The 20,238-nt window shown below is 36.1% G+C and overlaps 1 protein-coding gene across 5 annotated transcripts in view; it reads left to right on the plus strand.

Annotated features, from left to right (window-relative positions):
• CLOCK (clock circadian regulator) overlaps window positions 1–20,238 on the plus strand; it is a 64,181-nt gene that overhangs the window by 7,011 nt on the left and 36,932 nt on the right. For 2 of the 5 annotated variants that reach the window (XM_080343451.1, XM_080343455.1), the window contains exons 2-4: window positions 3,764–3,865; window positions 7,145–7,232; window positions 12,280–12,338. The gene's annotated coding sequence lies outside the window, so the exon portion shown is untranslated. The remainder of the gene's footprint in view (window positions 1–3,763; window positions 3,866–7,144; window positions 7,233–12,279; window positions 12,339–20,238) is intronic. The other 3 variants (XM_080343452.1, XM_080343453.1, XM_080343454.1) reach the window with 3 other exon arrangements.

Consider the following 20,238-nt stretch of genomic DNA (forward strand, 5'->3'; position numbering starts at 1 on the left):
TTTGTCATTAAAACCTGTAGGGAGTTGTCATTGGGTTTTTGTTGGTTTTTTTTTGTTTTTTTAAAAGCCTGATTTCTTAGGGAAATGTAGCTTAGGCTTTCTGTTCTCCTTGTCTTCTCTCACTCTTATGTATTCACCAACAGCTTTTTAAATTGTTGACCAATTGCCACCATGTTTGTCGGAAGGATAGAAATCTCAAAGGCTATAATGTTCCTACAGGTTTTTGGAAAACAGGCAAACCGGACAGAGAGAAACGTGTCACTACCCTCTCTTGAGACAGAGAATACAATATGAGTTTGGTACTGACCTGCTTTCATTCAGCACGTGCAGGGTTGAAGTTGGACAGGAGAACAAGAGGTGTCTGTGTGAGCCAAGAGGGCTTGAGGAAACAGGCAGAGAACATGGGGCTGTTTTGGAAGAGGATGGGGACTGAGACTGTCATGGTGTCAGAGGGGCAACACAAGGGGAAGCTGACTTCTTGTGGTGGGGGGAGGAGAGTGTTGATACAGGGTAGAGCTCTCAGAATTGCGGTGTACTGCTCGCTGAAGAACTTGCTTGATAATGAGATGGTAAAAGATATTTTGACCGTTAACCCAGGAATTACTGTCCTAATCAGAATTAGATGATATGATACTATGTTTCACTAACTGCAGGGTTGCCTGACTCTTGATTTGGTTTAGTATGTAAAATAAATCCTTCTGAAATTAACAGCACAGCTGTAAGCTGTGATTATTTCAGGGTTTTGGTGTATTTCTTTGAAAAGACTAGAACTTAGACCTCAGTTTCAGTAGTAAAGGGGAAAAGAAAGTGTAACTTGAGCTTAAGAAATAGATTTTCCTATTTAAAGGCCATGGTGAATAAATGCTTTTAATAGTGGAGAGATAAAGCTGAGAGGATGCTGTCTAAAAATTTCTGGTGATACCAGTTACTGTATGTAATATGTCAATTAATGGCCAAATAATAAGATTTTTCAGCATAAGAACAAAAGATAATACCTCCTACATTGGATTTCCTGTAAGCCCACTCCTCTGTCTTGTAACATGGAGTTATTAGTTGAAAAGCAGGAGCTGGGTTTCTGTTTAGAATGACAATTCTGGTTCTTTCCTGTCTTGCCTATATTTGCATTACCTATTAATCATGATGAACAGCAGACTGAAATTTACCACATTATTTTCAACTTGTAAGATTCTATCAAGTCTCAGTGGAGGACTGTAGAACCTCCTGTTGAAAGGTTTAGAGAAACTTCTCGTGGACAGTAATGGTGGAAATGAAGAAAACTTTACTAGCTTGCTCTTCATTTCTAGATAATTCTCTGCTCAGTAATGTCAAATATACTTTTCGAGCCTTCAGTAATCAATGTAGTCTTCACAAGTTTTATAGTAATTGCAAATTTTAATTCATCAATTTAGATTATTAAAATACTTCCATTTAAAAATATTATAATGGACTGCAAAATAGGAGATTTTGACTTGTGCTCATTTTCAAGGAGTTTTCATAGTAGCAACAAATATTCTAAAGGAAAACAGATTTTCCTCTGTCTTTGAGTAGAAGAGCAAGTAGCAGCATGAATCACAGCTTCCAAGAACTGTCAGAATAGGAATGCAGACTCTCCCTCCACACACTTTCCTTGCTGTCAATTTTAATGTAGTAATGTGATTTAATAAAGTTTTTCTTGCCATTCACAGCAGCAACATTCATTATATGTAATCAAGCTACTACTAGCAGTTGTGCGTTTGAGGATGAAACCAGTATAGTAGTTCAAATGATTAACATCTCAGCAGTTTTGCTTAAAATATGTTTTCTGAAAACGTTTCTGTAGCTAAAATACGTTTTTTTTCCAGATTTTTTTTTTCAGCTCAGAAGCATTAGTTAAACATTTTGTGCTGTGCTAAAGCTTTGCATGACGCTTCATAGATAATAAGATATAGTTCCAGCCTTGAACAGCTTGTGATCTGAAATTCATTGACATAGAAAATGAGAAGAATGACCTCAGAAAGGGGGGAGAGGATTCAAATGAATAAGTGAGTCATAGTGGGTGAATTAAACAAGTCATTTCTCAGAACAGAGCACGGTAGGTCAGCAAGGAGGAAAATGAGAATATAGAAGCAAAAAACAATATAAAATAAGTCCAAATAGTTTACAGATTTGAAGGAAAAGTGGGAAAATTTGATATTTTGTAGGATCTGGAAAGCACGATAAAATCAGAAGAGTAGTTTGAATCAAGATGAAGAGTAACTAGAGGGTGTTAGGAAATGGGACAGGAAAAAGATATGTAGAAACTTGTGAATTATGTTGATGGGTTTGGCTTTTATGAAGAAAAAAATAAGATGAGGCAGGAAAAGGATTTCAGAGTGTGCTGGTTTGATCGGTTTGGCAGGAAAGTCAGGACACAAATTCTAGTCCTAAAGTATCACAAATGTTTTTTCATTAATAACTGAAATTGCTTTAAAAAATATATCAGTTAAACTGGTACTACCTGTATATGGACAATTAAATTTGTGATTGATTACACTGAGTTACGTTAATCTTTGTATTGCCAGCATAAGACATGAAAAATAATCTCTCATAAGCTTGTATAGATTGTTATTTTTAAATGGCACCTAGGCAGTTTTCCTGCCCCCTATAGTTTGCCTTTTCTTACCTGTATACTGCTATTTGATTCAAAACATTGATTTCTAACATAAGAATATTTAATTTTACTGTAGAGTAGATAAGTAGATGATAATGATCTACCTTTCTTATTCCATTAGACTTGTTCAGTAGACCTTCTTCAATCACTGGCATTCTTCCTCCCCAGCTTGACAGCTGCTTCTTTCTGTGTTATATGTACTGGGGGACAAGGTGGTAAACAGCAAGGGTTTTGATGTTTCTATTTTTTATTATCGTATGTCAAAGCAAATCTGCCTATCCTTCTGTACAACGGAAGAAAATAGATTTATGTATATCTTAAAGGATATACTTTGCCACATGGGAGTGCTGAATAGGAAGTATCAATGGTGCTAACTAGCAGTAGTTTTCCCAGCAGGATTGTCAGCAGTGAGATTATGTTACAAAATTGGTGCCTGCATATTTAAAACACAGCACTGCATGTAGGGATACAGAATTTGTGATCTGTGACAGACGGAGAGCTATTTCTTTGTGGATTAAGTAGAGTGTTTGTGTAATAGAAATATCTGTTGTATAGTTAGCTTCAGTACAGGTTATTGAAATTAATTTTTCATTAGTGAGGGAAAGGTGTTTGAGTCTTACGCTGTTGTGTGCTGCGTTCTCTTGAGTTTTAAGCTGTTCTGAGGTAGATCACATCTCCTGTTTGACCCAAAGTACATACACACAGTTGTTTTGTATTGATGCATTTTCTTTCCAGAAATTTGCCTGGTGTGTTATTGATGTTCTGCAAGGTCATAATATAACCTGAAGCAATTTTAGTATAATAATTGTAATATTAATGTTTTGTAGGCAGTGTGTTAGAACTGTAATGTTACCATTAGGCTGTTGGATTTGTCTCTCAGATCTGGATTTTGGGCAGTGCCAAAGCTGTGTAAAAGGTGGTATGCAGTTTTGAAGTTCTCCTTCATGTGTATTTACTTCTTTATGTTGAATTGAGGAATTGTAAAGTAAAATTGTGGACAGTTTATGGATGGAAAGGAAGTGACTGAAATGGCAGGAGATAATAGAGAGCAGAAATCAAAGGCTCACCTCTAAAAGTTGTTTTGAATGGATCCATCTTTATAGAGCTGTGGGTTTTTTTGTTGTTGTTTTTCAGAAGACTGTGCCAAAGAAGACTTTTGCGCAGATGACTTCACATTTGGACTACTAATGCTATCCGCCCACTCTACAAGGCACAATGCATTTCTGGGTAGTTTAAGTAAGTATGTAGATTTTATTGCTACTAGCACAGTAATGCTTTAAACAGAAACTTGTCTTTTTCAAACTTAGGCAAGGTGGACATTCTGCTTCAATTTGACACTGAAATTAATGTGTGGGGGCAAAAATGAACTCCAGATAAGCTTCTAATAAGCTTTTGTCCTGTACACTGGAGCATGGAATGAAACAGTTGAACTGGCTGTACCTGAGCTGCCTTGGAAACTAGAAGGGAAAAAAAAACAGGCCTCATGATGGCACTGTCCCCAGCAAGGCACTGTGCTAAAGTGGCGCTGTGGTATCTGGAGACTGAATTAATATCTCTCCCAGGGATGTGTTGCAGTGTATGAGCTTATGTATTGCCATGCTTACAGTTTTTTTTGGTGTGGTGGTGTTGTGTGTTTTGTTTGTTTGTTTGTTTGTTTTTTGTTGTTTGTTTTTGTTTTTTTTTAGATGCTCTTTTTAAAGTGGATGTGGGCTTAGTATCCATTAATGTAAGAATATATAGAAAGCAAAAGAATGCATCTTAATAGGTTTAAGTAGCAATATCTCTGTTCACATCTTATTTATGAATGTGTTGCATCTCCCTGCTGCCTTGATTCAATGCTATGTACTGTCCAGCTGAAGATGGGCCAGAAGGTGCAGGTTGTCATCTTTGCAAGATTTGTTCCTGTCTTACCTTGCAGTCAGGTTACTTGACTGCTTTGTACATCAATAGTCATGCAAAGAGAAGCACACGACAGTCAGAGAAGTTTGCTTAAGGTTTGTTTTATGAGTGACAAAGGGGTTTTGATTCCATGTGTCATGAGGATAGCAGCCATGCTGCCCTGTAGCCTTCATGTATGTGTTTATGTGCTTTTTCTTTGTAAGTAGATATTGTTAAACTTTTTAAGATGTTCCATTGTTTTTTGACTGGGTCAAAAAAACCTCGGGAAACTGATTTATTCAGACAGTGTCCCAGTCTTGCTGCAACTGGATTATTTTGTCTTGCTGGCAGAAAATTTTGCTGTATTCCTAATGGCTTATCATGCACTGGAGATTTTTGATCGTGCACAAAGGAAAGTGAATGGAGTTACAATTAGCAGGGCTTGTAGTTAATGATGCTTAACACTTTCTGTTCTGTGATTCTGGTTTTAGTTGTTTATAATTTAACAAGACTTAAATTGTTGAGCAGTAATTCTTTGTGTTATATATCTGCTTCAGCTAGAGGTTTACCAAAAGTCAGCCTGTGTCTGAGAATGAGGTGAGGGGGAGGAGCGTACTGTTTTCTTGATTCAAAATGCAATGAAAATCTCACTGCTGGAAAAAAATAAAGCACCTGCATATATTAGAACAAGTACTTTAGGTTTTAGGAGGAAACTTAAACTGTTATGCTCCAGTATCAGACTGGGTTTTTTTGTGCCATCCCAAACTCTTATATTAGGCAGCACGATAGATTTCCGAAAATATGGTTTGTACCAGTTCAGTGATTTAGCTATTAATAAATCCGTTTCATCTGTGCAAATCAGATGGAGTAGATATATTCTAAATCCTTTTAGTCATAACCAGACAGAGCTACTGGGCATGTTCTAGCTGGACTGTGAAAGGTAAACAGCCCTAATCTCCTCCACTCCAGTGTAATGTCAGGTACTGTCCCCCCACATCCCCCCATTGATGCTGTCCTTCAAATGCTATTTCAGTAGTATATTTCCATAACTGTTGTACATTTTTGATTCAACTTTTCTGTATTCTTTCTTTTTTTTCTTTATTGCTGCTTTTGCGTTCAGAACAAATAGTAATATTATAAAATAGATTGTTTTGAACAATGCATATTGTGTGTAGTTAAAAGTTACAAAAGACTTATCTTTGAGCATCCTGAAAACTTACGTGTGCTTTGCATCTAGGATGTTACTTTTCAAGTAACCTTTTAAGACCATAAGGATTGCTTTGTTTTATTAAGAATTTATGCCTTCCAGGGTGTACTTCAGCTTTATTTACTGCTTGTCTCTTCATGGGCCATTTTCCTTTTACTTGTATATCTTCCTCAGGGCATTTTAAAAATTTCTGCTGAAAATCCTCAGTCTAAAACTGTTCTTAAATTGCAGATCTTTTGTATTTACATATATAAAAATATCTTTTTATACATTTTTTCTTAATGTTTGCATCGAAGCATGAAAAGCAAATAACTAGATAGAGAGAAAATACTTTTGACACTGGGAAATGTGGCCATGTAACTGCTTGTGCAAAAACACATTTACTTAGGACAACAGTGAAGTCAAAGCATTGTCTTATTCAGGTTTGTTCTTACATGCCTACTGTGGAAGCGCAATGAATAAGAAGTAGCAGCAGCACCATCAGAGCCCATCCACAAGGAATGGAAAATGTAGTATTGTAGGGCAGTTAGTTATGTTGGTTGTAATTGTTTGGGCTTTCTGCCTATCACACTGAAGAAAAATTGCAATTCATTAAATCAAAATTTGTTTAGTAAGGTATAGAGGGCTAATGATCTGAAAATGGTCTCTTGGTTCCTGAGTTATAAAGGAAAAAAAGAGATTGTTTCTGAGCAAGCTAAGAGATCCTAGGTTTTACATTTGGATCAGAGGAGTTGACTTAAATTAATGAAATAAAGTAGTGGAGTTGCTGACCACCTTGTTTGTCTAAATATTCAAATTATGAAACAGATGGAGACAGATTTACAAGGCAGGTTGGAGATTGCTAGTTCCACTTTCTTTTGCTGAAACTAAAATATACAGTGTGGAGGATTATTTTAATGTTCCCAGGCTTCCTTTTTGCTTAGCATAGGACTGCACTGAACCTTCTTTTCAATTTTTCTTTTGTTTTGTGTTGAAATGACCCAGGAGTGTCTGATGTTCACGAATCACAGGAAGATGGAATTTGTGTTCAGTATAAGAATAAATGGAATGATTTATTGCTTCTTAGATTTTTATGGATTAAAAATGTAGTACTGAATTTGTATTAAAATTCTGTAATTGCTTAATAGGTTTAAAAAAACTTAGTGGAAAAAGTTGTATTGAATGTTGATGAAAATTTCTGCTAACTGAATTTTTGTTACTAAAACCATAATTATGTGTAAATTCTGGGTTTTGTTTTGAAGCCCAGGTCCACACAGAAGGAAGCTTCTGAAATGAAAAGGATTCTCATTATACTTCAAATGTTCAATTTATGTACATATGACAATATGTGTAGTGTTGTTTCATGAATTGTTTTTTGTTTTTCTTAAAATACAATGTTTCTTTAGGAGTTGCTTTAAAGAAATTTGATTTACTTTTCATCTAAATTTTAGCAAATGCTGAGTGGAGCCCATTTTTTCATTTGCAAAACTCTTCTGGAAAATTACTTGGATGCTGTATATTGAATGTAATTGAAACTAGGTGAGTCTCTTTTGATTATTCTAGGTAACTAATGAGTTAATCATGTGTGACAAAATCCTGTTTAAACTTAGAACACTAAGAGAAACTGGCATTTAACCTAAAATCTAGAAGATTAAATTGTTATATAAACAAATGACATTAGCTCAGAAAGACCAAAAAAAAAAAAAAAAAGACAAAGATTAAGCAATATATTCCTGGCTTTACTCCTAGGGTAAAAAGCTGTGTATAAGCCGAATATATTTTTATCTAGTGTTTCTGTAATGAAGTTCTTCCATGATATAAGTTGCTTCATGGTTTCCCTTAGCATTTCTGTCATGGTGTTCCTGTGGCTATTCTCTGAGATGATATTTAGAACCAGGCTAACTTCAGTCTTATAGTAGACTGATATTCTTGTATCATTAATCTGCTTTTTCTTAATTCACATAGTTGCTTAGTGCTTGATTTAGAGATCAATTTGAATGATTGAAGGAAACACATGTTCATCTTTAGCCCTTTTAAATTTTGTCTGAGTTAGGGCAAGTTAAATCACTGCCTGTGTCAGTCTACACTGTGTGAATTTCAAAGGGAAAAAAAACAACACTGAGGGCTCTGTCTGAAAGCTCAGAGGTGCCAGAATCTTTATTTTTCTCTTGCTGTATTAGTTAACACAGGTTATAGGATGAAATAAATAAATAAATGAGAAAAAAATCTGAAAGAAATAAGGGAGAAATAAAATATTTAAAAGAAAAAAAAAAGACATAAAAGATGGAGTGAAGAAATAAAGCAAAGTGAAATGAAGCCGAAGTGATAGTGCTGAATTCTGAAATTCTGAGACAGGGGAAGTAAATTACTTTTATGGTAGACAGTAGGATGCCATGTACTATGATCTCCTGTTTTTTTTTTGATTGTGGTATTCTGTTTTCTGTTTTGTGAGATGACACCTGCTTTGTTTACTCTGCTTTGGAAAGGTAGGATACCATTCCTGTGATTTGCCATTGCCATTTTGATTTGGATCATTTAGACTATTTTGGAGATAATCTCTTGATTATCTCCCGTTACTACAATCTTGCTCAGGGTTTGAACTACACTGCTTACCTGGAAAACAAGTTTCTAAGTTTTGCTGCAGGTTTCAAGTGCTCTTCTGTCTCTGCCAGGGTCGTGCAGATCTTAATCAGTTATTAAATCCCTGGAAAACTTTGAATAGCCTGTGTGATGGTGATGTTTGCTTCTGGAGACTAAGTGAAATCTAATCCAAAACAAACCCTCTTGAACAGCTAGCACAGGAGTGTCAGCACCAGCTGCTTTATCTACTGATCCATTTCTGCTGTTCCAGATTACTTGCTAATGGAGACATAACCAAAATTGTTCACTTTGGTTGTCGGTTAGTAGACGAGGGCAATGGACATCTATGATCTGTATCTATTCCACAAATCCAGTTATAAGGTTCAGTGCTAACATTTACAGCTTTCAAAGTGCCATGAATGTTCTTGTCAACTTGTGTTCATACAAACTGTCAAGGAAACAGATAAATACAAGTCACAGTGAATCAAATGGCTAAGTCATACTTACCTTCTGAAATGTTGATTGTTTAGTCTGTTTTTATTCCCTGTTTATTTTCTTAGATTGTTAAAAATAGGCATCTCCTGATTTCTTTCATTTCACTCTTTTTATACAGAATTTTAAAATGTGTATACTTCCCACCCCACATGTTCTGCTTGAGCTGCTCATCTACAATGAAAAAAAAAAATCCAGTGTTTTATTGTAGTCATTAAATAGGAGCAAGACAATAAATGAAAAAGACATGGTCTGCACAGGTTTTTGCAGTTACTATGATTTTTCTGTGCATTGAGCTGTCATGAATAAAGACAGATTACTTCTTTCTTTCACCTGGACTGAATTCCTCAATGTGAGGTTGTAGATGGCAGGTGTTAAGGTTTTGAAAATATAAGTAATATTTAGCTGCCAATGTTAACTCATTTTGTCTTGAAGTAACAGTTGTAAGAGTTTTCCCCATCCACGCTGTGTAATTTTTAGTTCAGAGCTTCCCAAGAATTTTGCATGCTTACTACTAGTGTAATATCCTGCATGTCTAAGCCAATGATTATAAACTCACTTATATTTCTTGTTTACTAGATCTTTGCAGAATCTAGGCCTTCGCTTTCAACATTTTTTCCAGAAAATTTCCAATATTCAATTCAGATTTATATTGATAGAGACATTTAAAACAACAACCCTTTCATATAATTATGAAAAGAAATCTAAGGTTGTAGTAGCGCAGGTATCAGCAGCATTTTGGAGAACTATATTTTTATAATTAAAGCCAATGATTTTTTTCCAAACTGAGTTATTTGCAGTGTTACTTACTCAGTCTATTCGCTTGTGTTGTAACTAGCTTAACCTTTTATAAAAGTTGGCGTGTTTTATTCTCCTAGGCTTAAGCATCTCTCCATTCAGTTTGTGTAATTCTTTCTAAAAGAGCAATTATTACTGCTGTATGTGTAAGTAGCACTTTAGCTAGCAAAAAAAAATAATGCATTAAGTGAAAATCAAAATTTTGTACTCAGCTGCTTTATATAGCAGCTTTGGGAGGAGGCCTCATTGAGACAGGTACAAGCCTCAATTTAAAATGAATAAAGATGTTGAGAGTCAAACATGAGAATTGTAAGACAGCAAGTTATGAGTAGTCCTCATTATTTTAAGTAATCTTGCCTTATGAATATTGCACGTTATGTTGAAGTGTATTTAATTCTTACTCTATTTGCATATTTTTTAGTGTGTTAGGCATCACTAAACTGTTTCAAACCTTAGTATGTGCTTAAATACAGTACAGCTGTTTTCAGTTACTCTGTTAGCATGTGGCCTTAACATGTAATTTATATTAGTTTCAGGATTTCCTGTGAATATTGGTAGCTCTTGGAATCCCATTCCTCGATACAAGTGCTAAATAGGCTACTAGCAAGAACCTGGGTCATTGAAACCATATTCACAATGTTCTGAGCACAAGAAAATTGCCATTTAACATAAAACCTGTTTGTAGTTTTACTTTTTGTTAACTGTTATTTTAATTGAAAATGGAATTGACTATAATGTTTTTATAAATATTTTCTTAATGTTTCTTTTCAGGGCTTAAGTGCTGGATGATCTAAGTCAGGTTCTATTAATGAAGTGGGAAAAGAGCCCATATGGGGTGGATTACCGCATTTGCTTTGATTTAAAATATTGTGTAAAAAAAAAAATACATCTAGTGCAACTTTATTTTTAACTAGGTCCTATTTGCTAGTTGAGATGGCAGTCTTTTAAGCAGTGCTAATTTTAGCATCTTCAGTAATGACCTGGAAAGGAAGGTTCTACATGTTTGCAAATAAAATATGGTGATACTAATTTGGGAGGTGTTAAGAACCTGAGAGTGCAGAGAAAGCTTTGAGGGGCAAGAAGTAAGCATAGCGAAACATGTGGCTTGGTAGATAGAAATAGCGTGGTCTGATCATTCTATGAAAGAAAAGCTTAAGAAGTGGTAAAAGAGAAAAAGAAAAAAGCTGAGGAAAAGAGTTTGAAGTCATGCAAATGTAGTATGGCCCTAAGCAGCTGATATGGTTACATGTTGAGTATTATAGATGGTAAAAGGGACTACTAGTTCTCAAATAACTTTGAGGTTTCATTTGAAACTTTTAAAAGTTTATAAGGAAATATCAGGACAGAATCTGAATTTCCAAAAATAAAAAAGGAGCTAAATCTGTGACCTTCTTTTTCCCCATACCTAATCTTAAAAATTCTTACCTTAAATATGGTAGCAGCAATGCTTAAAAAAGATTGGCTTAGAAATTTCTCAGTTATATTATGTTTTGTCTTTCAATCAGTATTATGATCTTAAAATACTTTTGAAACAGCTGGGGGAATGGGAAATAATTGACAGAATTTTTTCTATAAGTGGTGAATTAATCTACAAGGTCCCAAAAGCCTTCATTAAAAAAAATTGCAAATGCTTGAAGAGTAATATTGTAATCATAATGAGTCTACTATATTTACAAGTAAATTGACTAGGCCAAACATTTTGAAGATCACACGGATCTAGGGGAAGAAAGAATTTGTTAGTGGTCTTTTGCTGCTTCTCTGGTGACCCTCAGAAGGTGAATTCAATAGGTTTTCTGGGCTTGCTTAGTCAGCACAAGCTCTGAAAGCTTCTGTTCATGTCAGTAGCAAGCCACAAAGGAGGAATGCACACTGCTGCTGCTCAGGAGAATTAAGAAAGAATTTGAGCACATTAGATGTCTACATAAATTGATAATATTTTAGAAACACAATGCTAAAAAATAGGTGGCTAAATGTTACAGTGTTACTTCAAAATGTAATTTTTATTTAAACATTCAGAAATGAAGGTGTATTCAGTGCTCTAATAGTTGAATACTTAAGTAAAGATTTTATTTTTAATTTCAATATATATAAGGATATATATGCAGAATGGTTACAGTAAAATAAATTTAGAGTTTATATGGGTTTTTTTAGTGCTGCATTGCTGTTTCTGCTTAGCTCATGAAGTACAGTTCCTTTTGTTATAACGATGCATCATCTTTCCTACCTGAGCAAGTCCAATTATTGACTAAATGCTGGCTGATGTTCCATTTCCTTTTGATTCTTGTTTATAGAGCGGTGGTGGAAGAATACCTCACATCTATCCCAGAAGTGGTTACAAAGTGTCTTGCAAATAGTTCAGGGACAAGAAAAGTAAAGTCTTTCTGCCTTGGCTTTTTCTGTTTCTTTAGCCAAGATAACAGTTTAGCTGTTTCTTCTCTGTACCAAGTGCAAAACTTTTTTTTTAACTATTTTTTTTTTCCCTTTTCTGTTAAGGTATTTCTTGCCTACATAATATGAAGGACTTGTCCTGTATCTCAAGTTTTGCAATCACTGTAATTCCAGTTGAGCCTAGATTGTTATATTGAAAATTCTGACGAAAGAGTAACTAGTATTTTGTTTAATGAAATTAAGGAGTAGTGTAATGCAAGGATTTGGAATTCTGTAACTGTAGTATTGAAATTTTGTTTAATGTGTAAACTTGCCCTTTCTATAACAGGTATTTGTATTGAGGGAAAGACTGAAGGATCCACTAGCAGACACCAGAATTTTAGAAAAGTAAGTCTTCTGTTAAATCTTGTTACTCTTACGAACATAAGCATGCTAATACCGAAGTGTATTTTGCCATCACATTTTTTGAATGCACTGAAGTTAGCATCCCCTAGTGTTTCCCTTATTTTGTTTCATTCTGTTTTTCTACTACCTTTTTTTAAATCACTTTCTATTCTCTGGGATGATGTGCAGGACTTCCAGGGGAAAGGAGTTGGGGGGAAGTGGGAAGGAGGAGCTGCTCATTTGGTAATTTGACTTGGACTGCGCTTCATTGTTGATGCTTAAAATGTTCCTACTCTCTCGTTGTATGGAAACAGGAATGTGAAGTCTCCCTTCTTGCTTTATGAAGACACTCTCTAGTGAAGTGCACTGCCTACTGTGTTCTTCAGGCAGTCAAACAGTCTACTCTTCACAAAAGTTTTACAGAATAATTTAGCTGTGAATGAGTCACCCGCACTGGGAAATATAAGCATCAGAATCACTTCCACAGCTGTACAAATAGAGGATTGTGCAATTAACTTGGAAAAAAAATGATGCCTATCGCTAAATATTTTTGAAGTGTTTTATTTACATGTTTGCGTTTCTGCATGAGACAGATAATTAAGTTTCAGGTTAAATATTAGCTTTCTGAAACACCTGTCACTTGTTCTTGGTCATTGCTGTTAGCAACTGACTTAATATTTTTTTATTTATGTCCATTTGGTACACTTGTACAATTCTGAGAGTTACAAGTAGCTGTTGTTGAAATAAATAATTCTTCCATTAATTTTTCTTAGTTTCATATTATTCATTTAGGTGAATACCCTTGTATAAGTATCTGTGCTGAGTATCATCTTAGAACAGTCACAGTTCATGCTAATTAATATGTTGTTTGATAGAGAAGTTGATAACTACTTAGCAGCATGTCAGGTATATATACTCCTGTGTTTTACATTTTGCTTGAGTTTCCCATTGACTTTAAGGCTGAGTTCTAGATTTGTTTTCATACCCAGAACCTGATCCATGAGTCTAGATCACTGTATATAAACAAACTTCTTTCTGTCCAGCAATCTCATTTGTCCCAGGATTGCCACATGAGATGCAGCAATGTATGGGAGAGTACAGCTGTTTCATTTAAATGTGAAGCAAACTTCTCAAGTAGTAGCTATAACACTCATTTCTTTGAGCACAAATTTGAATCTAATTTTTCTTGATTTTGTTTTCTGGCTGTAATTTAACACATGGTGCAGGTCAGCATGAAATAGCCTTGTTGCCAGAAGATGTCTAACCTGGTGATTCACTGTTTCCCTTCTCCTGTGCCAACACAGCTTTTGAGCAGCCATATGGTGTAACAAATATAGTTGATTTAGCTAAATGAAACAATATTTGGGTTAGTTCTAGGCTGGACCAGTTTTAGGCTGTGTTGGCTGTGGGAGCATGGATAGTAATGCTAGCAGAAGAGAGGGAATTTAATATTGGTGTGGAAATGAGTGGGCAAAGTAGTGATCAAACGCTAACATTATGAAAAGTTTCACCTTTACCAAGGAAAGGCTGTGAAATGGCTGGTATCTGTAGCTGTGTAGTTACCTGCATGGTCTATCTATATGTCTTACTATCTTGCATGTGGTAGTTCTTCACCTGTGGACTGATTCAGAGGAATTGCTTTGTTTCTCTCACAGCCTAGGTGATCACCTCATCCATCAGTTAGAAATAAGTTTTTCTTTCTTGTATTAAAAAAAACCCAAAAACCAACCAACCAAACAAAAACAACAGCAACAACAATAAAACTTGAGTTCATTTCACGGAGTTGTCTGGCACGGCACGCTGTTTCCCCTCTGCCCTCTGCATTCCTTTTTAATGTGTGTGTAACTGAGAAGCGGTAAGATGGTTCTGGATGTGCTGGATAATGGCATTGTAAAGGAATAAGTTGTTGATATGAAATAGTTGGTTGTGTCTTAAGGGTGAAGTAGATTATAAATCAAGCAAAACTGTTTCAAGGCTCATAGCTATATCCTTAAAATTTCTCCTAAATAGACTGTAAAGCCATTGGGTACAGAAATAACTTCCATAACTTCTTACAGACCCTCTTGGCCATCTCTTGGCTTCTTGAATTGTTGAAGACATTAGAATGCAAGAGATATGTAAAAAGTATAAGTGTTCATTTGGATATAAAAACTAATACATTTTCATTAGGTAGATTTTTCTGGTCTAGGATAGAATTTTGGAAAGATTTATTTATGTGAATTTCAAAAAACTACTTTTTAGCCACATTTCCCAACTTGCAACACACATATGCACACTAAAAGTCTGGCAGTTGAGGTGCTCACCTAACATGTAGGTTCATACTTTTCTGCCCAACTAATGGTAGTGGAGAGAAATGAGTGTTTGTTTTTGTTGCAGTAATAATAATTGTAAAGTCTAATTTCTAAATTTATACAGAAGTTTATGTCAGCAGCAAGCAGCAATTTTGTATGGAATGGAAGAAGAATTTACTTGGTGGTGTTGTGCTTTAAGTAATAATTATGTCTGTTGCGTTTGGTAATAAATTTTCTCCAGGATAGTTTTCAAAAATTAGTTGACTTTCTATATCTAGACATTCTTCCCTCTTGTTATAAGGGTACATGAAAAACTATGTTTAACTCTTTGATCCATCTCATTACTTGGTGAACTTTCATCTATATTTTTCAGTTTAGGAATAGTATTTACTTTTTCCTCCTTGGTAAGATTTATTAGTATGCTTGGTATTATTTACCCTCTGAGGAAAATGTGACAAACCATATTAGAAAAATTGTTGTTGAAACTCATATCTGTATCTGATACAAAACACTTAAAATGGCTAATGTTCTGTTTCATAAATATGCACATTTGTAATTGAATGAATCATTTCAAAGTGTTGTTAACTCCAGGCTAGGCATCTTGGTATCATATTTCAAAGTTTTTCCTTAAATTTCTGTTGGTATTGAGAAATTATCCAGTGAAGAATTTTTTTTTTGGCTGGTAACTTTTTTTTTTCTGTGTATGTAGCAGTTATTTTTCTGGGATAATTAATGATATTCAGTGGGAATTCAAATTTTGAGCGTATGTGTGTAGTATTTTTTCCCCTTTTGAACTTTAGAAAATAACCCTGTCAATTGCTCGCTCTCTCAGTTTCATGTAAGAACCTGAAAGAAGGGAGCTGGGATTTTATCTGTTTATTGTAAAATATACAAAGTTTAGATTCCACTTGGTGGACCAAATAGCAGAATCTCCAGATTTTACACAATTTACAGCATTTTTTTCCACAGCACAGTGGACATTAATTTAGAATCTGTGTTTGAGCTGGCTGGCTTCAGGTTGTTTCTGCCCAGAATCCCATTAAGGGAAATGGAGATTTACACAGACGTGAAGATTTTCTGCTTTGAATTGTAACATTAACAAGTTAGCTTCTCTTGATTAAAACTCATGTTGTGAAGTACTGGTTTTTTGTTCACTGCTTCAGGAAGCAGTAGGTGTATTTTTCAGTGAGACTTGATGATGGGCTAAGTTGTGTTTTAGACGTGCAAATACAATGCATCCACTAAGTCTAACCTGTTATTTGTAAAGGAGTACTGTTGATCAGCTATGCCAGTTTCAAAGGTACATGAAGCCACACTTTTTAAGAAGAACAACATAATAAAGATAGTATTTAAAACTGTGAGATATGTGGGTTATTTTATACATCTCATTTCACAAATCCGCTTCAGTGTGCGGCCAGAGCTGAAGGGCTGCTCTGCTCCAGTGAAAGCCATGGAAGGGTGGCAAGAAACAGGGTGAAGCTTTATAAATAATGTATTGTGTAGCCGATCGTGTACTCTTGTACAGACTAGTTGCACAGGATTTACAGGCATTATTTCTGCCACACTTAATGGCTTTGTTGTTGAAAGGAATATCCAGTAAGGAACTGTGAATACAAAGGACCGAGAAAATACTTTAAATGAGAATACAGGATTGTTTCTGATGGCCAGGTCATTAAATGCTACCTTTCAAATTTTTATCCTAAACTTAGTTAGGTTTGTACTACTTTTTGATTATCCTTTATGCTTTTCTGAGACAGGGAGCATGTTCACTGACAAGCTCTGAAAGTCAGTATTATAATAACTTTCTTTTGATATCTGTGTTAATAGCTTGAAGAGAGCACATAAACAGCACCTCAGATGTAGTTAGTTTGATTAATTTGGATCCTAAAAGGCAAAGATAATGTAGAAAGCCTGTAAAGGGCTGAAGGGGGAAAACTGACTGGGGAGTGCTTCAGCACCCCACTGCCAAGGACCAGTTTTGTTAGAAGGCCAGTGACCTGCTGAGTGATTCCCCAGTCCCTCCCAGGGAGTGGAGCGGCAGCTGGGCTCCAGCAAGAGCAAGATCACCAGCACGTTCTGGTGACAAGGCACATGTGAGGACAAGTCAAGAAGTCAAATCAGCAAGTCAGAAGCTGAATCAGTAGGGTAAATGGACAGGCATGGGCTAGGCTTCAACATAGCCTAGCCAAAGAGTTTGAGGCTTCTTACAGCTTTCTTGCACATATCTTCACTGCAGTTTGAACCAAGATTAGAGGACTGCACTGTACTGTGGAGTGAGCCGTGGGCCCATTTCTATAGTGAGGAAGGGGAAGGAGTTGCAGACTCCAGAGAAGAGTGGCAGCAGAACAGCTGGTTGAGCAGAGGTGAGCCCAGATATCTGGAACAGATGGGTGGTGGGCAGGGGTGTTTCCTCTAACCATGAGCTAGAGAGATGGAAATTGCAAACTGCATTCAGTCCCAAGTTACAGTGCACAGTTCTCTCCTGATGGTGAGACAGACTAATATGTGAAGAATGCAGGAGAGAATTGTCTGACAAACCGTATCTAAGAACTTGGGACTGAATGCAGTTTGCAATTTCCATCTCTCTAGCTCATGGTTAGAGGAAACACACCTGCCCACCATTCGTCTCAATTTCACTCACAAATTTTCCTGTTAAAAGGCCATTTGAGTTAAAGTTGTGTGGATGTCTGCTTGAAGCAGCCCTCTCCTACTCTGTTTTCCTGTAAAGCAGGTGAGGGTGTATACCTGTGGTTATAGAGTGTTCAGCTACAGAAAATGATATTTCTGGCATGTGTCAGCTCTTCTGTATGAGCACAGACCAAGATTGCAGTTGGTTTATTGACACCGTAGAGAAAGGGTTGCAATATATCCCCATTCCCAGGTGCTAGAATAACCTTTTCAGCTGCAAAGTTTGGACAACATTTCTTAGAATTCCTTTCAGCCCAATTTTCTGATAATTTTGTTTTGCCTTTTTTTTTTTTTTTTTTTTTTTTTTAGGTAGAAAATGAAAGAGAGAGATGTCAGTTTTAAAAACATAGTATTTTAACAGATGGCCTTTGGTTAGTGAGAAAGGATCAATCAGTCCTTACCCTACTTTGCATTCTGTTGCTGTGTATACTATTGCAAGCAAAGGAGCAAGTATCCTGAAACCTGCTAGCTTGTTCTATTAGACCTGAAACCTGCTAGCTTGTTCTATTAGACCAAACGTATACCTCATTAGAAAGCAGGTTATGGTTTACCTGTCTAAAGATTTCTTGTTTTCTACAGAAGCCTATGGTTACTAGAGAGGAACTAAACCAAAGTAAATTATTCCTGCTCTCCCTTCTACCCCACCTCCAATAGAGAGAAACCTGAAGAAAAAAAAAAACGGTTGGGCTGGAAATAAACCTATGAAACAAAGAGTAAAACGGAAAACCTGAGTGATAGTGATGCACTGTTCAGGTCATGAGCCTAATGGATGGATCCCTGCTTGCCCATTAAGGTGGTATGTCCCAGTAGAGTAAAACCCCAGAAGTTCATAATCCAAATTATCAGAAGCAAATGTTTCTTTGTTCCTGGAAAGGAGTATCAGGAATGTTTATAATTATCCTCAGAATCTGTACAATGTGAACAGGGCTTCTGGTGCTGTGCACATGTTGGGAGTCAGGTTCTGGCTCAGCTGTTTGCTCACAGTGTGACTTTTCTGCTCCTTGGCTTGCTTGCCCTGGCATGTAACTAGTGGCAGAGCTCTGCTGGGGCATCAGATGCTGTGGAAGTGCAGACTGGCATGCTGGGAGTTTGATTCTTTAAACAAGATCTTCTCTAAAGCTAATCCTTGGTGATTATAATAACTAGTTTGTTCCCCTGGCAAAATAGGATTATGTCACAGAGATCAGGTTGTACTACGGAAGTTAATCTCTTTCTGTTTGAAAACCCTGTAGTGTTGGAAAACTGTATTGTTTCCTATATTCTTCCTGTAATCTTTTCTGGGTGAAATTATTTGACTTGATAATATATGAGGTCTTGCATTAATTGTCTGAGGGTTGTAATCTGTAAAGTAATGAAAATATTGCTTATGAAATCAAAACATTTATAGAAAAATCATTTTTACAATGTAAGGGCAATACCGATTCTTCCTCAGAAATATTTAACAATGCTACCATTAAGGTGCAGAACTGGAAACACAGGGGTTTGAGTCACTGGCTGTATAAAAAATGAAGGACAAGCAATGCGTTGACTTTTGTCCCATCCATTTTTCAGTCCAGTCCTGACAGTACATCTGTCACGAGCAAGAGTGTAGTGTAATGTCAGAGTTTGTTCAATCTTTGAATTTATTTCTAAGTTTTAATATCACCTATGTGCACACCAGTATTGACAATAAAATTGGATTAAAGTTACTGAAATTCCTTCCATCTAAAACACAGAATGTTTTATCAGATAGTGTGAACCCTTTGCTATTACCTTAGATTGGATTGTGGCTTTCTAACCTTATTTAAAACCTTGTTTATTTGGCCAAGCAATAAGTTGGCACCCAGTAACTCACTGTCTCTCCTCGAGTGATAAGTCAGCGTAGTGCAGAAGTTGCAGTGTTGCCAGTTTTTGTGATTTTGCTACAGATTGAACAATGTTATGTATTTTGAGTTTGTATATCCCAGGCAGCAGCTAAGGTTTTTGATTGAGGACTCGGCTTTCTTAAACATAGTAAGTTTCTAGCCTTCTTTGTTGCAGAAAAGTTTGAAAACATGCACTGAATGTGTACAAAAGACACAGTCTCTAGAGAGAAATACACTAATTAATTGTATTTTAAAAAGCCTAATGAATTGTGGAGACAGACCCGTGACCTTTGAACACTTGTGGCTGACAATGCCGGCGTGTGGGCGTCTTTAACCTTTCTTCTGGCTTTCACCCACGTGCCAGCTCAACTGAGTTAGAGATCTATGTGGTTTGGGTTACAAAAGCTTTTCCACTGTGATTAGCTTTCTTTTTGGTCTGGTTTAAGCTTGCTTGTGTTCATTTATGACATAAATATTCCTTTCTCCTCATCTTAAAATCCCTTTTTGAAATAGTCTCGAAAAACTGGTTCTGTACTTAACTCCTGTGGTGTTTGTCTTAAGTGTTTAGTTGCGATTTCAAAAATAATACACCTCTACGTACTGTGGAGATGAGCTCTAACATTTTCCTTGTTAGAGCTCTGTTAGGAGCTGGGTGAGAGTTGGCAGAGTTGTTTGACTCCAAGCGGTTTAAAAACACAGGTTTCATGTTGCAGCCTCTGTAATCCAGACTTCCATGGGAGTCTTTTTCATTATTAGCATTTGCGCTTGTCAGATGGAACAAAACAGAACAGGAGAGGAGGCTGTAAGCACCTAAAAAAGTAGGTCAATGGGCCAGCAGGTTATTTGGCTAGAAAAGAACAAGTGGCTTCATTGAATCATACTGTAATTGTTTCTCTTCTGTTGGCAGATTGTTCTGCTGTGCTTTAATTTCCTATGCTAATATTTGCATCTGTATTTTAACCACTTAAGAGCCTCGATGAGGTGCAAGAGAAGGAGAAACTTAACTTTTCTAATAAAATAAGAAATAATTCTGGTGTTTTCCATAAAATCTTTTAATGAATTTAAGAGTAGTATAAGCTT

The sequence above is a fragment of the Nesoenas mayeri genome, assembly GCF_963082525.1.
Source record: "Nesoenas mayeri genome assembly, chromosome: 4".
Lineage (NCBI taxonomy): Eukaryota > Metazoa > Chordata > Aves > Columbiformes > Columbidae > Nesoenas > Nesoenas mayeri.